A 14,680-nucleotide genomic window follows, 5' to 3' on the forward strand; every position below is an offset into this window, starting at 1 on the left:
TGTTCACCTCTGGCAAGTCTTGTTAATCGCCCATGAAGTTTCCTCCTGTTCTCTTTCCAGTGGTTGTACAATTAACTATCCAGTCCCTACCTATCAATGCAGATCCCTTATGTGTTTTCAATTTAATTTATCTTGTTTAACCCAATTTCTCTCCAATGTAGAAACTCTCCTCTATGAGTCCTGAAGGTGGATGGAAAGTCCGTTTTGATATGTTCTCCCATCTACTCCCATCCTGCTGGGCTCTGAGATGCTTGGATTTCCATTATTGTTGTTTATAAGTGAAAAACAATATTTTGAGTTTTTGCGCCCAGTGACCACATAATGAATTGCTACCTGAATTTTCTTCTACTTAAATTTAAAAAGCCATATTATGACTGCTGGTCCATGTTAAAATTTTGAATTCTGCTCCAGGAGCCTTTATGACAGCTCAGCAGTGTGCATTTTGCTGACCTGGCGTTGCTTTTCATTCTTTCAGGGAGAAGCTCTGCCTCCAGAATGAATCACCTTCGGAATCTGTGAGTGCACAACGTAACCTAAGTTTTATTTGATCGTTATGCCGCCAAAAGTTGTCAATTTTAATGTTTCCTTTATTGCCAGTTCTCCTATATTTCATGAATTGTATGATTTAAAAAATTTGTCAGTGAAATTACATTTTTCATAGAAAATCTCTCTTTAAAAATCTCTTTAATGTGTCAGTAAACACATCCTAAAATTAAAAAGTAGTACTTTCCATACTTTCATTTTTAAATATGGTTTTATATTTCTACAGTAAAACTTTAGGTACCCAGAACTGTGAGGTTGTTAGCAGAAAGCATTCAATATTCTTTTTTTTTTTGTTTTCTTCATTTGTATTAGTCTGGTGGAACTCTTGAAAGGGTAACAAAGTGACAGCTTCAATAAATGATGAGTCCTTTTTGAGCTGGAAGACACTTGTAGAAATAAAATTGACAAAAACTATATCTAGCCCTTAAACACCATGTTTTTATCCTACCTTGGGTTGGCCATTTTCCAACTTGGACTTTAGAGCCCCATACAAAGAAGGCATGAAGTTACGACACTGTTATTTGAGTTTGAACATAATAGAAATTAATTTTTCTGTGTAATGGGTGACAGAAATAGGGATTGACTGTTTCTAAGTCTCAAGTTAGGTTAGGTTTTTACAAAATGCCTGATGAAGCAGTTTTTGATGAACAAAGAAACATGAGCTTGCTGACTGCTTCTTATCCTTGGGTTGGATTCTTTTAGTTATTTGTTTTATTAATTAATTAATTAATTTATTTATTTATTTATTGAAGGTAGTTGACACACAGTATTACATTAGTTTCAGGTGTACAACATAGTGATTCAACATTTATATACATGATAATTCTAGGTACCAGCTATCACCATACCAAGTTGTTACAATATCTTGACTATATTCCTTATGCTACACATTACATCCCGGTTACTTATTTATTTTACAATTGGAGGTGCATGTATATATATATATATATATATATATATATATATATATATATATATATATATTTTTTGTGAGGGAATCTCTCATATTTATTGATCAAATGGTTGTTGACAACAATAAAATTCTGTATAGGGGGGTCAATGCTCAATGCACAATCATTAATCCACCCCAAGCCTAATTTTCGTCAGTCTCCAATCTTTTGAAGCTTAACGAACAAGTTCTTACATGGAGAACAAATTCTTACATAGTGAATAAGTTACATAGTGAACAGTACAAGGGCCGTCATCACAGAAACTTTCAGTTTTGCTCATGCATTATGAACTATAAACAGACAGTTCAAATATGAATACTCATTTGGTTTTTATACTTGATTTATATGTGGATACCACATTTCTCTCTTTATTATTATTATTTTTAATAAAATGCTGAAGTGGTAGGTAGATACAAGATAAAGGTAGAAAACATAGTTTAGTGTTGTAAGAGAGCAAATGTAGATGATCAGGTGTGTGCCTGTAGACTAAGTATTAATCCAAGCTAGACAAGGGCAATAAAACATCCACGTATGCAGAAGATTTCTCTCAGAACAGGGGGGGTGAGGTTCTTAGCCTCACCTCTGTTGATCCCCAATTTCTCACCTGATGGCCCCCCTGCGACTGTGCCTGTCTTAGGTTGTTCCTCCCTTGAGGAATCTTACCCGTCTCTGGCTAACCAGTCATCTTCCGGGGCCATACAGGGAAATGTGAAGTTGGTAAGTGAGAGGGAAGCCTTATTGTTTGAAAAAGTTAGCTTTTTACTTCTTTGAATATTTATGCCCTGTGGCTTCTATGCCCAGCATTTGTGTTGAGGTATCTTTACCACTTGGAGGAGTTATGGTACTCGGTAAATTTGATATGAGGCACGAATTCTATTTAAGGGTTGTAATTAGGAAGGAAGAAGAAAAGCTATAGAAGTAGCAGGCGGAAGAAAACATGGGAAGATTGATTATTTCTTTGACATATCTTCTTGTAGAGTAACTTCAGCATGTATAGGTTTTAAGCTACTACTTAAATTGCGCACACACATTAACATAATAGGAGTATAGTTACATAACCAAAGCATACCTGTAATTACCAGCCATCTCCAGTGACACCAAGAAAACCATTAAGGCACCTTAGGCATTTGTGAAAACTTATCTATGATATGGTGGATATTGTCCAACTGAACTTGAACAGTCTGAGAGAAATCAGACAAATTAAAACAACCCATTCCTGGGGAATGTTCACATCCCGTATGTTCTTTTAACAGTAAATAGTCTGTAGTTGTAAGATTTTGGAGTGCTACAATTTGCACTTCTCCAAATTCTTGGTTGAGTTCCAACAGTATAGATCCAGTCAAATTTGTTGTTTTACTGTATGCACAGGCCAGCTTAGATATCTCCTTCCTCATTCCCATGGCAAGTCCAGGAACTGGTGGGATGAGTGCATCTACAGCTGTAGCAGTGCCTGGATCTTTGTTGGGGTTTTTTGATGATCATCTTCTGGCATGAGTCTTCCAGAGAGTGCTGATGTTGGAAGTTCTCTTTCATATCGTATCTTAGTTCATTTTCGGGGTAGCCCAATTAGGCTTTGATCCTCTGTATAAACACAAACAGACCCTTTGCCTACACTTTTATATGCCCTTTATACCATTGTGTAGAACTCATTGGAGGTCACCACACAGGAACTGCTTTTTTTTTTTTTTAACATTAATCTACACTTACATGATGAATACTTTGTTTACTAGGCTCACCCCTATACCAGGTCCCCCCTATATACCTCTTTACAGTCACTGTCCATCAGTGTAGCAAAATGTTGTAGAATCACTACTTGCCTTCTCTGTGTTGTACAGCCCTCCCCTTTCTCCCACCCCCCTATGGATGCTAATTTTAATAGCCCCCTTTTTCTCCCCCCCTTATCCCTCCCTACCCACCCATCCTCCCCAGTCCCTTTCCCTTTGGTACCTGTTAGTCCATTCTTGAGTTCTGTGATTCTGCTGCTGTTTTGTTCCTTCAGTTTTTGCTTTGTTCTTATACTCCACAGATGAGTGAAATCATTTGGTATTTCTCTTTCTCCGCTTGGCTTGTTTCACTGAGCATAATACCCTCGGGCTACATCCATGTTGCTGCAAATGGTAGGATTTGCCCTTTTCTTATGGCTGAGTAGTATTCCATTGTGTATATGTACCACATCTTCTTTATCCATTCATCTACCGATGGACATTTAGGTTGCTTCCAATTCTTGGCTATTGTAAATAGTGCTGCGATAAACATAAGGGTGCATTGGTCTTTCTCGTACTTGATTGCTGCATTCTTAGGGTAAATTCCTAGGAGTGCAATTCCTGGGTCAAATGGTATGTTTGTTTTGAGCATTTTGATGTACCTCCATACTGCTTTCCACAATGGTTGAACTAATTTACATTCCCACCAGCAGTGTAGGAGGGTTCCCCTTTCTCCACAGCCTCGCCAACATTTGTTGTTGTTTGTTTTTTGGATAGTAACCATCCTTACTGGTGTGAGGTGATACCTCACTGTAGTTTTAATTTGCATTTCTCTGATATTTAGCGATGTGGTGCATCTTTTCATGTGTCTGTTGGCCATCTGTATTTCTTTTTTGGAGAACTGTCTGTTCAGTTCCTCTGCCCATTTTTTAATTGGGTTATTTGTTTTTTGTTTGTTGAGGCATGTGAGCTCTTTATATATTCTGGACATCAAGCCTTTATCATATGTGTCATTTTCAAATATATTCTCTCATACTGTAGGGTTCCTTTTTGTTCTATTTATGGTGTCTTTTGCTGTACAGAAGCTTTTCACCTTGATATAGTCCCACTTGTTCATTTTTGCTGTTGTTTTCCTTGCCCGGGGAGATATGTTCAAGAAGAGGTCACTCATGTTTATGTCTAAGAGGTTTTCGCCTATGTTTTCTTCCAAGAGTTTAATGGTTTCATGACTTACATTCAGGTCTTTGATCCATTTTGAGTTTACTTTTGTATATGGGGTTAGACAATGATCCAGTTTCATTCTCCTACATGTAGCTGTCCAGTTTTGCCAGCACCACCTGTTGAAGAGACTGTCATTTCGCCATTGTATGTCCATGGCTCCTTTATCAAATATTAATTGACCATATATGTCTGGGTTAATGTCTGGATTCTGTAGTCTGTTCCATTGGTCTGTGGCTCTGCTCTTGTGCCAGTACCAAATTGTCTTGATTACTATGGCTTTATAGTAGAGCTTGAAGTTGGGGAGTGAGATCCCCCCTACTTTATTTTTCTTTCTCAGGATTGCTTTGGCTATTCGGGGTCTTTGGTGGTTCCATATGAATTTTTGAATTATTTGTTCCAGTTCATTGAAGAATGTTGCTGGTAGTTTCATAGGGATTGCATCAAATCTGTATATTGCTTTGGGCAGGATGGCCATTTTGACGATATTAATTCTTCCTAGCCACGAGAATGGGATGAGTTTCCATCTGTTAGTGTCCCCTTTAATTTCTCTTAAGAGTGACTTGTAGTTTTCAGAATATAAGTCTTTCACTTCTTTGGTTAGGTTTATTCCTAGGGATTTTATTCTTTTTGATGCAATTGTGAATGGAATTGTTTTCCTGATTTCTCTTTCTGTTGGTTCATTGTTAGTGTATAGGAAAGCCACAGATTTCTGTGTGTTGATTTTGTATCCTGCAACTTTGCTGTATTCTGATATCAGTTCTAGTAGTTTTGGGGTGGAGTCCTTAGGGTTTTTTATGTACAGTATCATGTCATCTGCAAATAGTGACAGTTTAACTTCTTCTTTACCAATCTGGATTCCTTGTAGTTTTTTGTGTTGTCAGATTGCCGTGGCTAGGAACTCCAGTACTATGTTAAATAACAGTGGGGAGAGTAGGCATCCCTGTCTAGTTCCCGATCTCAGAGGAAAAGCTTTCAGCTTCTCACTGTTCAATATAACGTTGGCTGTGTGCTTTTCATAGATGGCCTTTATTATGTTGAGGTACTTGCCCTCTATTCCCATTTTGCTGAGAGTTTTTATCATGAATGGATGTTGAACTTTGTCAAATGCTTTTTCAGCATCTATGGAGATGATCATGTGGTTTTTGTCTTTCTTTTTGTTGATGTGGTGGATGATGTTGATGGACTTTCGAATGTTGTGCCATCCTTGCATCCCTGGGAGTAATCCCACTTGTTCATGGTGTACAATCCTTTTGATGTGTTTTTGAATTCGGTTTGTTAAAATTTTGTTGAGTATCTTTGCATCTACGTTCATCACGGATATTGGTCCGTAGTTTTCTTTTTTGGTGGTGTCTTTGCCTGGTTTTTGTATTAGGGTGATGTTAGCTTCATAGAATGAGTTTGGGAGTATCCCCTCCTCTTCTATTTTTTGGAAAACTTTAAGGAGAATGGGTATTATGTCTTCCCTGTATGTCTGATAAAATTCCGAGGTAAATCCATGTGGCCCGGGGGTTTTGTTCTTTGGTAGTTTTTTGATTACCGCTTTAATTTCGTTGCTGGTAATTGGTCTGTTTAGATTTTCTGTTTCTTTCTGGGTCAGTCTTAGAAGGTTGTATTTTTCTAGGAAGTTGTCCATTTCTCCTGGGTTTCCCAGCTTGTTAGCATATAGGTTTTCATAGTACTCTCTAATAATTCTTTGTATTTCTGTGTGGTCCTTCGTGATTTTTCCTTTCTCATTTCTTATACTGTTGATTCATGTTGACTCTCTGTTCCTCTTAATAAGTCTGGCTAGAGTATTATCTATTTTGTTAATTTTCTCGAAGAACCAGCTCTTGGTTTCATTGATTTTTGCTATTGTTTTATTCTTCTCAATTTTATTTATTTCTTCTCTGATCTTTATTATGTCCCTCCTTCTGCTGACATAGGCCTCATTTGTTCTTCTTTTTCCAATTTTGATAATTGTGACATTAGACCGTTCATTTGGGCTTGTTTTCTTTTTTTAAATATGCTTGGATTACTATATACTTTCCTCTTAAGACTGCTTTTGCTGTGTCCCACAGAAGTTGGGGCTTAGTGTTGTTGTCATTTGTTTCCATATATTGCTGGATCTCCATTTTGATTTGGTCATTGATCCATTGATTATTTAGAAGCGTGTTGTTAAGCCTCCATGTGTTTGTGAGCCTTTTTGCTTTCTTTGTACAGTTTATTTCTAGTTTTATGCCTTTGTGGTCTGAAAAGTTGGTTGGTAGGATTTCAATCTTTTGGAATTTACTGAGGCTCTTTTTGTGGGCTAGTATATGGTCTATTCTGGAGAATGTTCCATGTCCACTTGAGAAAAATATGTATCCTGTTGCTTTTGTATGTAAAGTTCTGTAGATGTCTATTAGGTCCATCTGTTCTAATGTGTTGTTCAGTGCCTCTGTGTCCTTACTTGTTTTCTGTCTGGTGGATCTGTCCTTTAGAGTGAGTGATATGTTGAAGTCTCCTAGAATGAATGCATTGCATTCTATTTCCTCCTTTAGTTTTGTTAGTATTTGTTTCACATATGTTGGTGCTCCTGTATTCGGTGCATATATATTTATAATGGTTATATCCTCTTGATGGACTGAGCACTTTATCATTATATAATGTCCTTCTTTGTCTTTTGTTACTTTCTTTATTTTGAAGTCTTTTTTGTCTGATACCAGAATTGCAACACCTGCTTTCTTCTCTTTGTTGTTTGCATGAAATATCTTTTTCCATCCCTTGACTTTAAGTCTGTGCGTGTCTTTGGGTTTGAGGTGAGTCTCTTGTAAGCAGCATATGGATGGGTCTTGCTTTTTTATCCATTCTATTACTCTGTGTCTTTTGATTGGTGCATTCAGTCCATTTACATTTAGGGTGATTATTGAAAGGTATGTACTTATTGCCATTGCAGGCTTTAAGTTTGTGGTTACTAAAGGTTCAGTGTTTGCTTCTTTACTATCTTACTGTCTAACTTAACTCGCTTGTTGAGCTATTATAAACACAATCTGATGATTCTTTATTTCTCTCCCTTCTTATTCCTCCTCCTCCCTTCTTCATATGTTGGGTGTTTTGTTCTGTGCTCTTTCTAGGAGTGCTCCCATCTAGAGCAGTCCCTGTAGGATGCCCTGTAGAGGTGGTTTGTGGGAGGCACATTCCCTCAATTTTTGTTTTTCTGGGAATTGTTTAATCCCTCCTTCATATTTAAATGATAATCGTGCTGGATACAGTAGTCTTGGTTCAAGGCCCTTCTGTTTCATTGCGTTAAGTATATCATGCCATTCTCTTCTGGCCTGTAGGGTTTCTATTGAGAAGTCTCATGATAGCCTGATGGGTTTTCCTTTGTAGGTGACCTTTTTTTTCTCTCTGGCTGCCTTTAATATTTTGTCCTTTTCTTTGATCTTTGCCATTTTAATTATTATGTGTCTTGGTGTTGCCCTCCTTGGATCCCTTGTCATGGGAGTTCTGTGTACCTCTGTGGTCTGAGAGGCCATGTCCTCCCCTAGTTTGGGGAAGTTTTCGGCAATTATTTCTTCAAAGACACTTTCTATCCCTTTTTCTCTCTCTTCTTCTTTTGTTACCCCTATAATGCGGATATTCCTCCATGTCGATTGGTCCCTCAGCTCTCTTAGAATTCTTTCATTCCTGGAGATCCTTTTATCTCTCTCTGCATCAGCTTCTCTGCATTCCTGTTCTCTGTTTTCTAGTCCATTAATGGTCTCTTGCATCTCGTCCGTTCTGTTTTGAAGTCATTCCAGAGCTTGTTTTATTTCTGTATTCTCCTTCCTTAGTTCTTGCATATTTCTCTGCAAGTCCATCAGCATGGTTATGACTTTTGTTTTGAATTCTTTTTCAGGAAGACTGGCTAAATCTATCTCCCCAGATTCCTTCTCAGGGGAAGATGTAGCAGATGCCGAAGCTGTCTGGGTTAGTCTTGTCTGGATCATATTTTTTTGCCTTTTCATGTTGACAGGTGCTATTGACTGTCAGCTGGGAGGGCCAAAATTTTCACTTGCTACTGGCCTTTCTTTACTGGGACAACTGCGTCCCCTAGTGGCTTGTGTTGGGTAATTGCGTGTAGACTAGGTCTTTGTGTCTTGCCTGGCCAGAAGGGAGAAATTTCCCTTTCTGTGGGCGGAATTTGTCTCAGGCTGTTTCTCTGCTTTCACAGCGCCCGGAGGGGTAATGGACGGGGGGGCTGTTTGGCTGTTTACCTCCGTGAGGGGTCTCAGAGCTGTTGCCCAGGGGGTTAGTGCGCCCGGTTTTCCCTGTAATTTCCAGCCACTGGGCTGTGACCTATGCTGTTTCCGTGCAGCTGTTAAATCCCTGTCCCTTTAAGACTTTCAAAAAGCCTCCGCTTTTCTTTGTCACAGGGGCATCAGCTTTGGCACCCGCTCAGAGGTCTTGCTGCCCTATTTCATTAGTTACCAGCCCTCCACGCCGCCATGTTGGCTCCGCCCTCTCTTTTAGTTATTTGAACTAATAGCAAATTCTTGGCCTTTACTGAGCCCCCTGCCAGAGACCTAGGCAGACAGCCTCCTCCTGTGCGCCGTGGTGCTGGGAGGAACCCTGTAATTCTTGGGGAGCTGCTTGCTTGCTTGCCTGCTTGCAGGCACCAGTCACTTAATATCACAGGTGACGTATCACTTTGCTGGACAGTGGAATTTGGAATGATCCAAGAGTCAGAGGGATGAACTCGCAGATGGCTCCTGCAGGCAATGGTACCATCCAGCATTCAATATTCTGATTGTCAAAATATGAGAGCTCCCTCCGTAAAAGCTCACCAATCATCCCAGCGTCCTTGATCTCTTTGCCTGTGAACTTCCTGGCTCTTGCCATCTATGCAACACACCTTTGTCCTAATTTTATGTTGTCTTCACTCATTCATTGAATGTTGGATTTGCCTCCTGAAGTAAATAAGAAACTTTCTTAGGACAGAGGTTCTCCTACAATTGTACATTCCCTAAGCTTCTATAATTCCAATGGCTAAATTATTAATCAAAAGATTGAATTTATTGGTTACTAAATAGACTATCTGAAAGAATATTTATGCAACTGATTAACTTTTACCAATAGCACCATAGAGATACAGGCATGTTAACTTAAATCTTAATTTTTATAGGTAGGGAAAATTATCCGTAGAAATTAAATGCATGTCAAAAGTTAATAGAGGAAAATTGTTCTGTGTTAGCCTTTTTGAAATGTTGAAATGCTATTTTCTACAATGTACACTTCCACATGTTTTTTTATCCGTTAGCATCTGTATTCATGGATCAACAGAAATAGTATTCTTTTTTATTTTAGATGAGTGACTAAGCATGCACTGAAAACATATAGTTTAGGCTGTTTAAAATATGAAACATAGGCAAATGATTCTTCTCTCACCTAAGACCACAGTTTGTTAATGTATGACTACAATGATGGTGTTGATGTGTAACAGACAGCTGACGTTCGAATTTAATGAGTGATTAAAACATAAAGTTTGTATTAAAGGAAGATTTCTGTGTATTTTATAACTTTCATATCAGATAATATAAGAAATTGCTGGTCAAACTGCTAGTGTTTCTTATTCTGCAACCATGTGTGAGCTGTTAGCAAACTCTGAAGTTACATCCCAAAGAAAAGTTGACATTGAAATTTAAAGTGTTAAAATGCATTTTATGTCCTCTTTGTGGAACATGTACACATACACGTGTACACACAACTCTACTGGCATAGCATAACTCATTTAAAGGTATATATCTACCTAAAAACGTCTTTATGTTGGTAAAAACATATTCCAGGAATTTATTTTTCAAAATTGTCCTGTTAAATATGTGTTTATCATTCTGTTTCATTAGTGATTAAGTTATAAAATGTAATTATATTTCCATTTATTACTCACACACTTATAACATGTGGTCTTTGAATTGGTAGGCCCCATTTCTAATAGGTGCTGTGGAATGATCATCCCTCTGTTAAAATTTTTCCTAGCCCACAGGAAAGCAAATGCAATCCCATTAAACAGGTTGTTCTGCTGAATAACACAAAGTGGTACATGTGTTATGAGTACTTTCTATCTCTGTACAAGAGAGAAAAATGTATTTTGTTCCCTCAAATACACATTTACGTCTAGTTGTAAGAACCAAAGTCTATGTAGGAAGAAATAGGGAGGGGTTGGGACCACCCACTGCTGGGGCCAGCGCCCAGTTCCCTGTCCTCTGGTGGGTCACCTTTCCATGAATTTAATCTGAAGCCTTAATTCTGTGGTTAGGCACGAAGCAATGATCTTTTTGTTCATTAACTACACGCCCCTTGATGTTCAGCCCTCATTTAAACAACGTCAGTGTGCTTCTTGCAGTTCTTTCTGCTCTTCTCAAACAAACTATGACCTTTAACTGAAAGGAGAAAATTAGTTGTGATACTGTGGCAAGAGATATCTTGTGGGACTTGAATTTATCAGAACAGAGAGTAGCTGAGTTTGGTGCTGAGAGAGAGCTGAAGGTAGGGGAACAAATCCAGTAGGACTGTGGGAAGGAAGATGAAGTGTGAACTATGTTTACAATAAACAGATTAATGAGAAATCTCCACAGGGAACAATAGATGAATAGTGCCTGAATGTAGTGTTCACTGTCTTCTATCTCAGATCTTCACTGTGCAAGCTGACAGTGAGCCCCTGTGCGTGATGACGAGAGGCCGCTCTGCTGCCTTTTCTTTCTGAAATCGCGCTGCAGGTGACTTGTCGGTCCTGATAATGGGGTACAGGCTCCTCAGTTAGTACTTGCTGGGAAAAGATGTTTGCAAAGGGTTTGATATTGAAACTATATAAAAAAGGTCTTGTAAGCAACCAAAATAGATGGGAAATTAGTAAGGAAATTAGCAAAGGATATAAATAGGCACAAAATGACTGCTGATTATGTGTAAAGTTGCTTAGTCTCCTTTATAGTCAGATGAATGAAAAATAGAAATAAGGTACTGTTTCATGCCCATTGGATTCACAAAATGCGAGAGACACAACCAAGTGTTGGCGAGACTGTGGAGGGATGATACCTGTGGCCTGTAGCTCGTGCGAGCGTGCACGGGTGCAGCTTCCTGGATTGAAATACAGAGCAGTGAATTTCACAGGTGCTTCTGCCTTAAAATTCAACAATCCAGTATTTGTTATTATACTCCAGAAAATCTGGCCCTCAGTTCCCAGCAGGGACATACCTGATTATGTTTGTGGAAGTAGAGGATTAGAGGCAGTTCCGGTGTTTATTACTGGAGTGAAAAGCAGCAGAGGTGGTGGCTGTGTGTTACGGGACACTTAACTGACATGTCTAATCTTCCAACCTAGTGTTGACTTGTGTAAAATGTTTAATTCAGTTACTTGAACCTGTGAAAAAAATCAAATATCATGTTAAATTATATTAATACATAAGGACAGCTGGTCATAGACATACCTTATTCTACATATTGTTTTGAAATCCCTTTACAAAAATGAGTAGAACATTCAGTGTCATTCCTTACATTTTTTTTGCATATTAGGTTTTAAAATGTTATGCATTTTTTAATATGGTGTGGATAATCATTGGTTAAAGCAATTTCTTTGCACACCTTCACAATACCATCAAGCGCACAACGAATATATAAAACATTCCGTCAGTGTAATTTGGAAAAATGACAAGTCTGCCGTTCTGCTCTTCTAATACTAGCCAGTATGTTCACTCTGGGAAAGGAACACTTACCAGCCTAGGTCTGATTTGTACAGAATCACACTTTAATTATTTTGTCTGAGCACTTGGGGCCTACCTGTTCCTTCTGTGAAATATTTTAATGCACAATCCCAATTGGTCCAGTGAGTACTTCCCCACTCCTTCTCAGCCTTAATGTTAAAATCTAAATCTGATACTTTTATAAAATTAAAGAGTAGTTTGCCAATCTGATGTCCAGGTGTATCACATACAGTTATTTATTTTCTTTAAAGTCACACTGGATTCCTGATTTAACTTCTCTCTGCATTATTCATTATATGGGAGCAATACTGATTGGAAAAGCAATGTGCAATAAAGATAAGACTAGAAAACACTTCCCTAAATAGTTGAAAATGAGTTATAAAAAAGTGATATTATAATTCTTAAATAAAATCCAAATACCATTAGTAATTGTATTCATTTTCCAAGGGTGAAAAAATCTTATTATATAATAATGTAATATGACCTACAGGATAAAGCATCCGTGAAAGTAGCTAATAGTTTTCTCAGTATCTAATATTAAAAACCGAGCAGTTAACAATATGGAGTGGCCAGTGGCAAGCAGTGTTTGCATTTAATAGAATCTGCACAAATTCATATTCTTCCCTTTTATAAAAATAGAAAAGCCTGATATTTTACTGTGTTCAGACTTTTCAGATTTAGGAATAATAGATTCCATCTTGAGCTCTCTGCTTCTATGACATGGTGTTTATTCAAGATAATTTCTAAATTGCAGGAGAATACAAATTATTGATTCTAATTAATTTATTTACCATTCTGTCACTCTTGAATTTTCAAAGATTGTCCTTACAAGAAATGTATGTTTTGACATCCAGCCTCCCAACATCTTGAATGATATTTAATATTGATATATATCTTTCTTTTTGTCATCCTGGAATTTCAAAATGCTAGCTTGTGGTATGTCCTTTGTATGTTATGAATTAAAATACTTGCCATTCTTTAAAATACCGTGTTATTCATGATTCATCTTTTATTAAAATTAAATCCACAGACTACCATAAGCATAGCCTTATCACATTTTATTCTCACCTAAGTATTTGACAATATAAATCAGTGTGCTTAGTAATTTTTTCATGCGTTACTGGGAAAAATAACAGGCTTTTAAATGATTTTGTTGAAATTGTAACAACAGCTCCACTTCTTCTCCTGATGGCTTTTTTCCCAGGTGGTCTATTTTTATCCTGACATTTTTGTCCATCCCATGAATTTCATCATGGGGAAGAAACAGCAGTTTGTCTTAGAGCAGCTCAATTTCGATCTCCAGGTGACAAGCTGATATTTCTTTTCCTTTGAAGAAACTTTTAATATGATGGGTTAAATGTCAAGGAAAAAAATCCCATCATATATTGAACCTTGCTTACTTCATTTCTCTTAATATTAATGACATATTGACATATTTTTTTAAATGTTCTTCCTTTTTTTATTTAACAGATGTAAAGATTTTTAAAATAATGCCTTCATTTAGGTATCTTGTACCCTGGTACAAGTCATTTAGTATAATGCCAGCATATTTGTAAATATGGAGGAAATCATCAGCTTTGAAGTTATTTACTTATCCTCAGCTGTACAATCATCTTGAAAAGTAAAACTTTGAATCTTTAGACTAAAAACTCTCCAATAGACTTTGTTCCTTTACATTTTAAATATGTTATCTATTATGAACACATGAAGGAGAGAAAAGACTAATGGAGCTGGAAAAAGAAATATTGTTTACTTATTAGAAAAAAGGAAAGTAAATTATAAATAGAGTCTAAAATTGGTTTTTTAAATGTTACTGGCTTCTTCAGTAGACTCCACACAACGATGTTTTAGAAAATACAAATATTTTGTATTTGTTTAGAAAATAAAATACTGTTTGCATACTATCAGTTTACCCAAGGCCATTAAATATACAGCAAATATTAAATATATTAAGGTACTTGTGAAACCTGAGAAGTGATATCCTTTCAAAGCTTTACAGCATATAGGACATGAAATAAGGCCTTCGACAGACGAGACACCTGACACTTACATCGCTTTAAAACGAGGAAGAGACATGAGGTCTGTAGCCTATTACATAAATGCCACAGCTACTGCTTACAGGGTGCCCACCTTCCCACCAGTCTCTACACACAAGCACTCATACACGCATGGACACTTAAAATGCTTGAAAATGTTTAAAATACTGTTTTGTGCTTTTGTTATGTTAGCCACTAGCCACATCTAGATGTTGAGGTTTCAGTTTAATTAAATATTAATGAAATAAGAAGTTCATTTCCTCATTTTCACTAGTGACATTTCAAGTACTCAATAGCCATTCGTGGCTGTTGGCTACCATCTAGAAGAGTGTAATTCTGAAACCTTTCCATCATTGTAGAAAGTTCTATTGGAAAGAGATGCTAATTGATTTCTCAGGGTAGAGAGCCGTGTCTTGAAACACCTTTGATTCTTTCATGATATTATGTATTCAATATTTTAATATCTAGTCATATGTTTCTGTCCAGTAGTGTAGAGCTGTGATAGGCATCCATGTACAAACCTCTAATTTAAC

General features: G+C 37.3%; 1 protein-coding gene across 4 annotated transcripts in view; it reads left to right on the plus strand.

Moving 5' to 3' along the window:
* NEIL3 (nei like DNA glycosylase 3) overlaps positions 1-14,680 on the plus strand; it is a 585,035-nt gene that overhangs the window by 232,019 nt on the left and 338,336 nt on the right. For all 4 annotated transcript variants that reach the window (XR_008998668.1, XR_008998669.1, XR_008998667.1 and 1 more), the window contains one exon: positions 476-515. The gene's annotated coding sequence lies outside the window, so the exon portion shown is untranslated. The remainder of the gene's footprint in view (positions 1-475; positions 516-14,680) is intronic.

The sequence above is a fragment of the Manis pentadactyla genome, chromosome 7 (genome assembly GCF_030020395.1).
Source record: "Manis pentadactyla isolate mManPen7 chromosome 7, mManPen7.hap1, whole genome shotgun sequence".
Taxonomy (NCBI): domain Eukaryota; kingdom Metazoa; phylum Chordata; class Mammalia; order Pholidota; family Manidae; genus Manis; species Manis pentadactyla.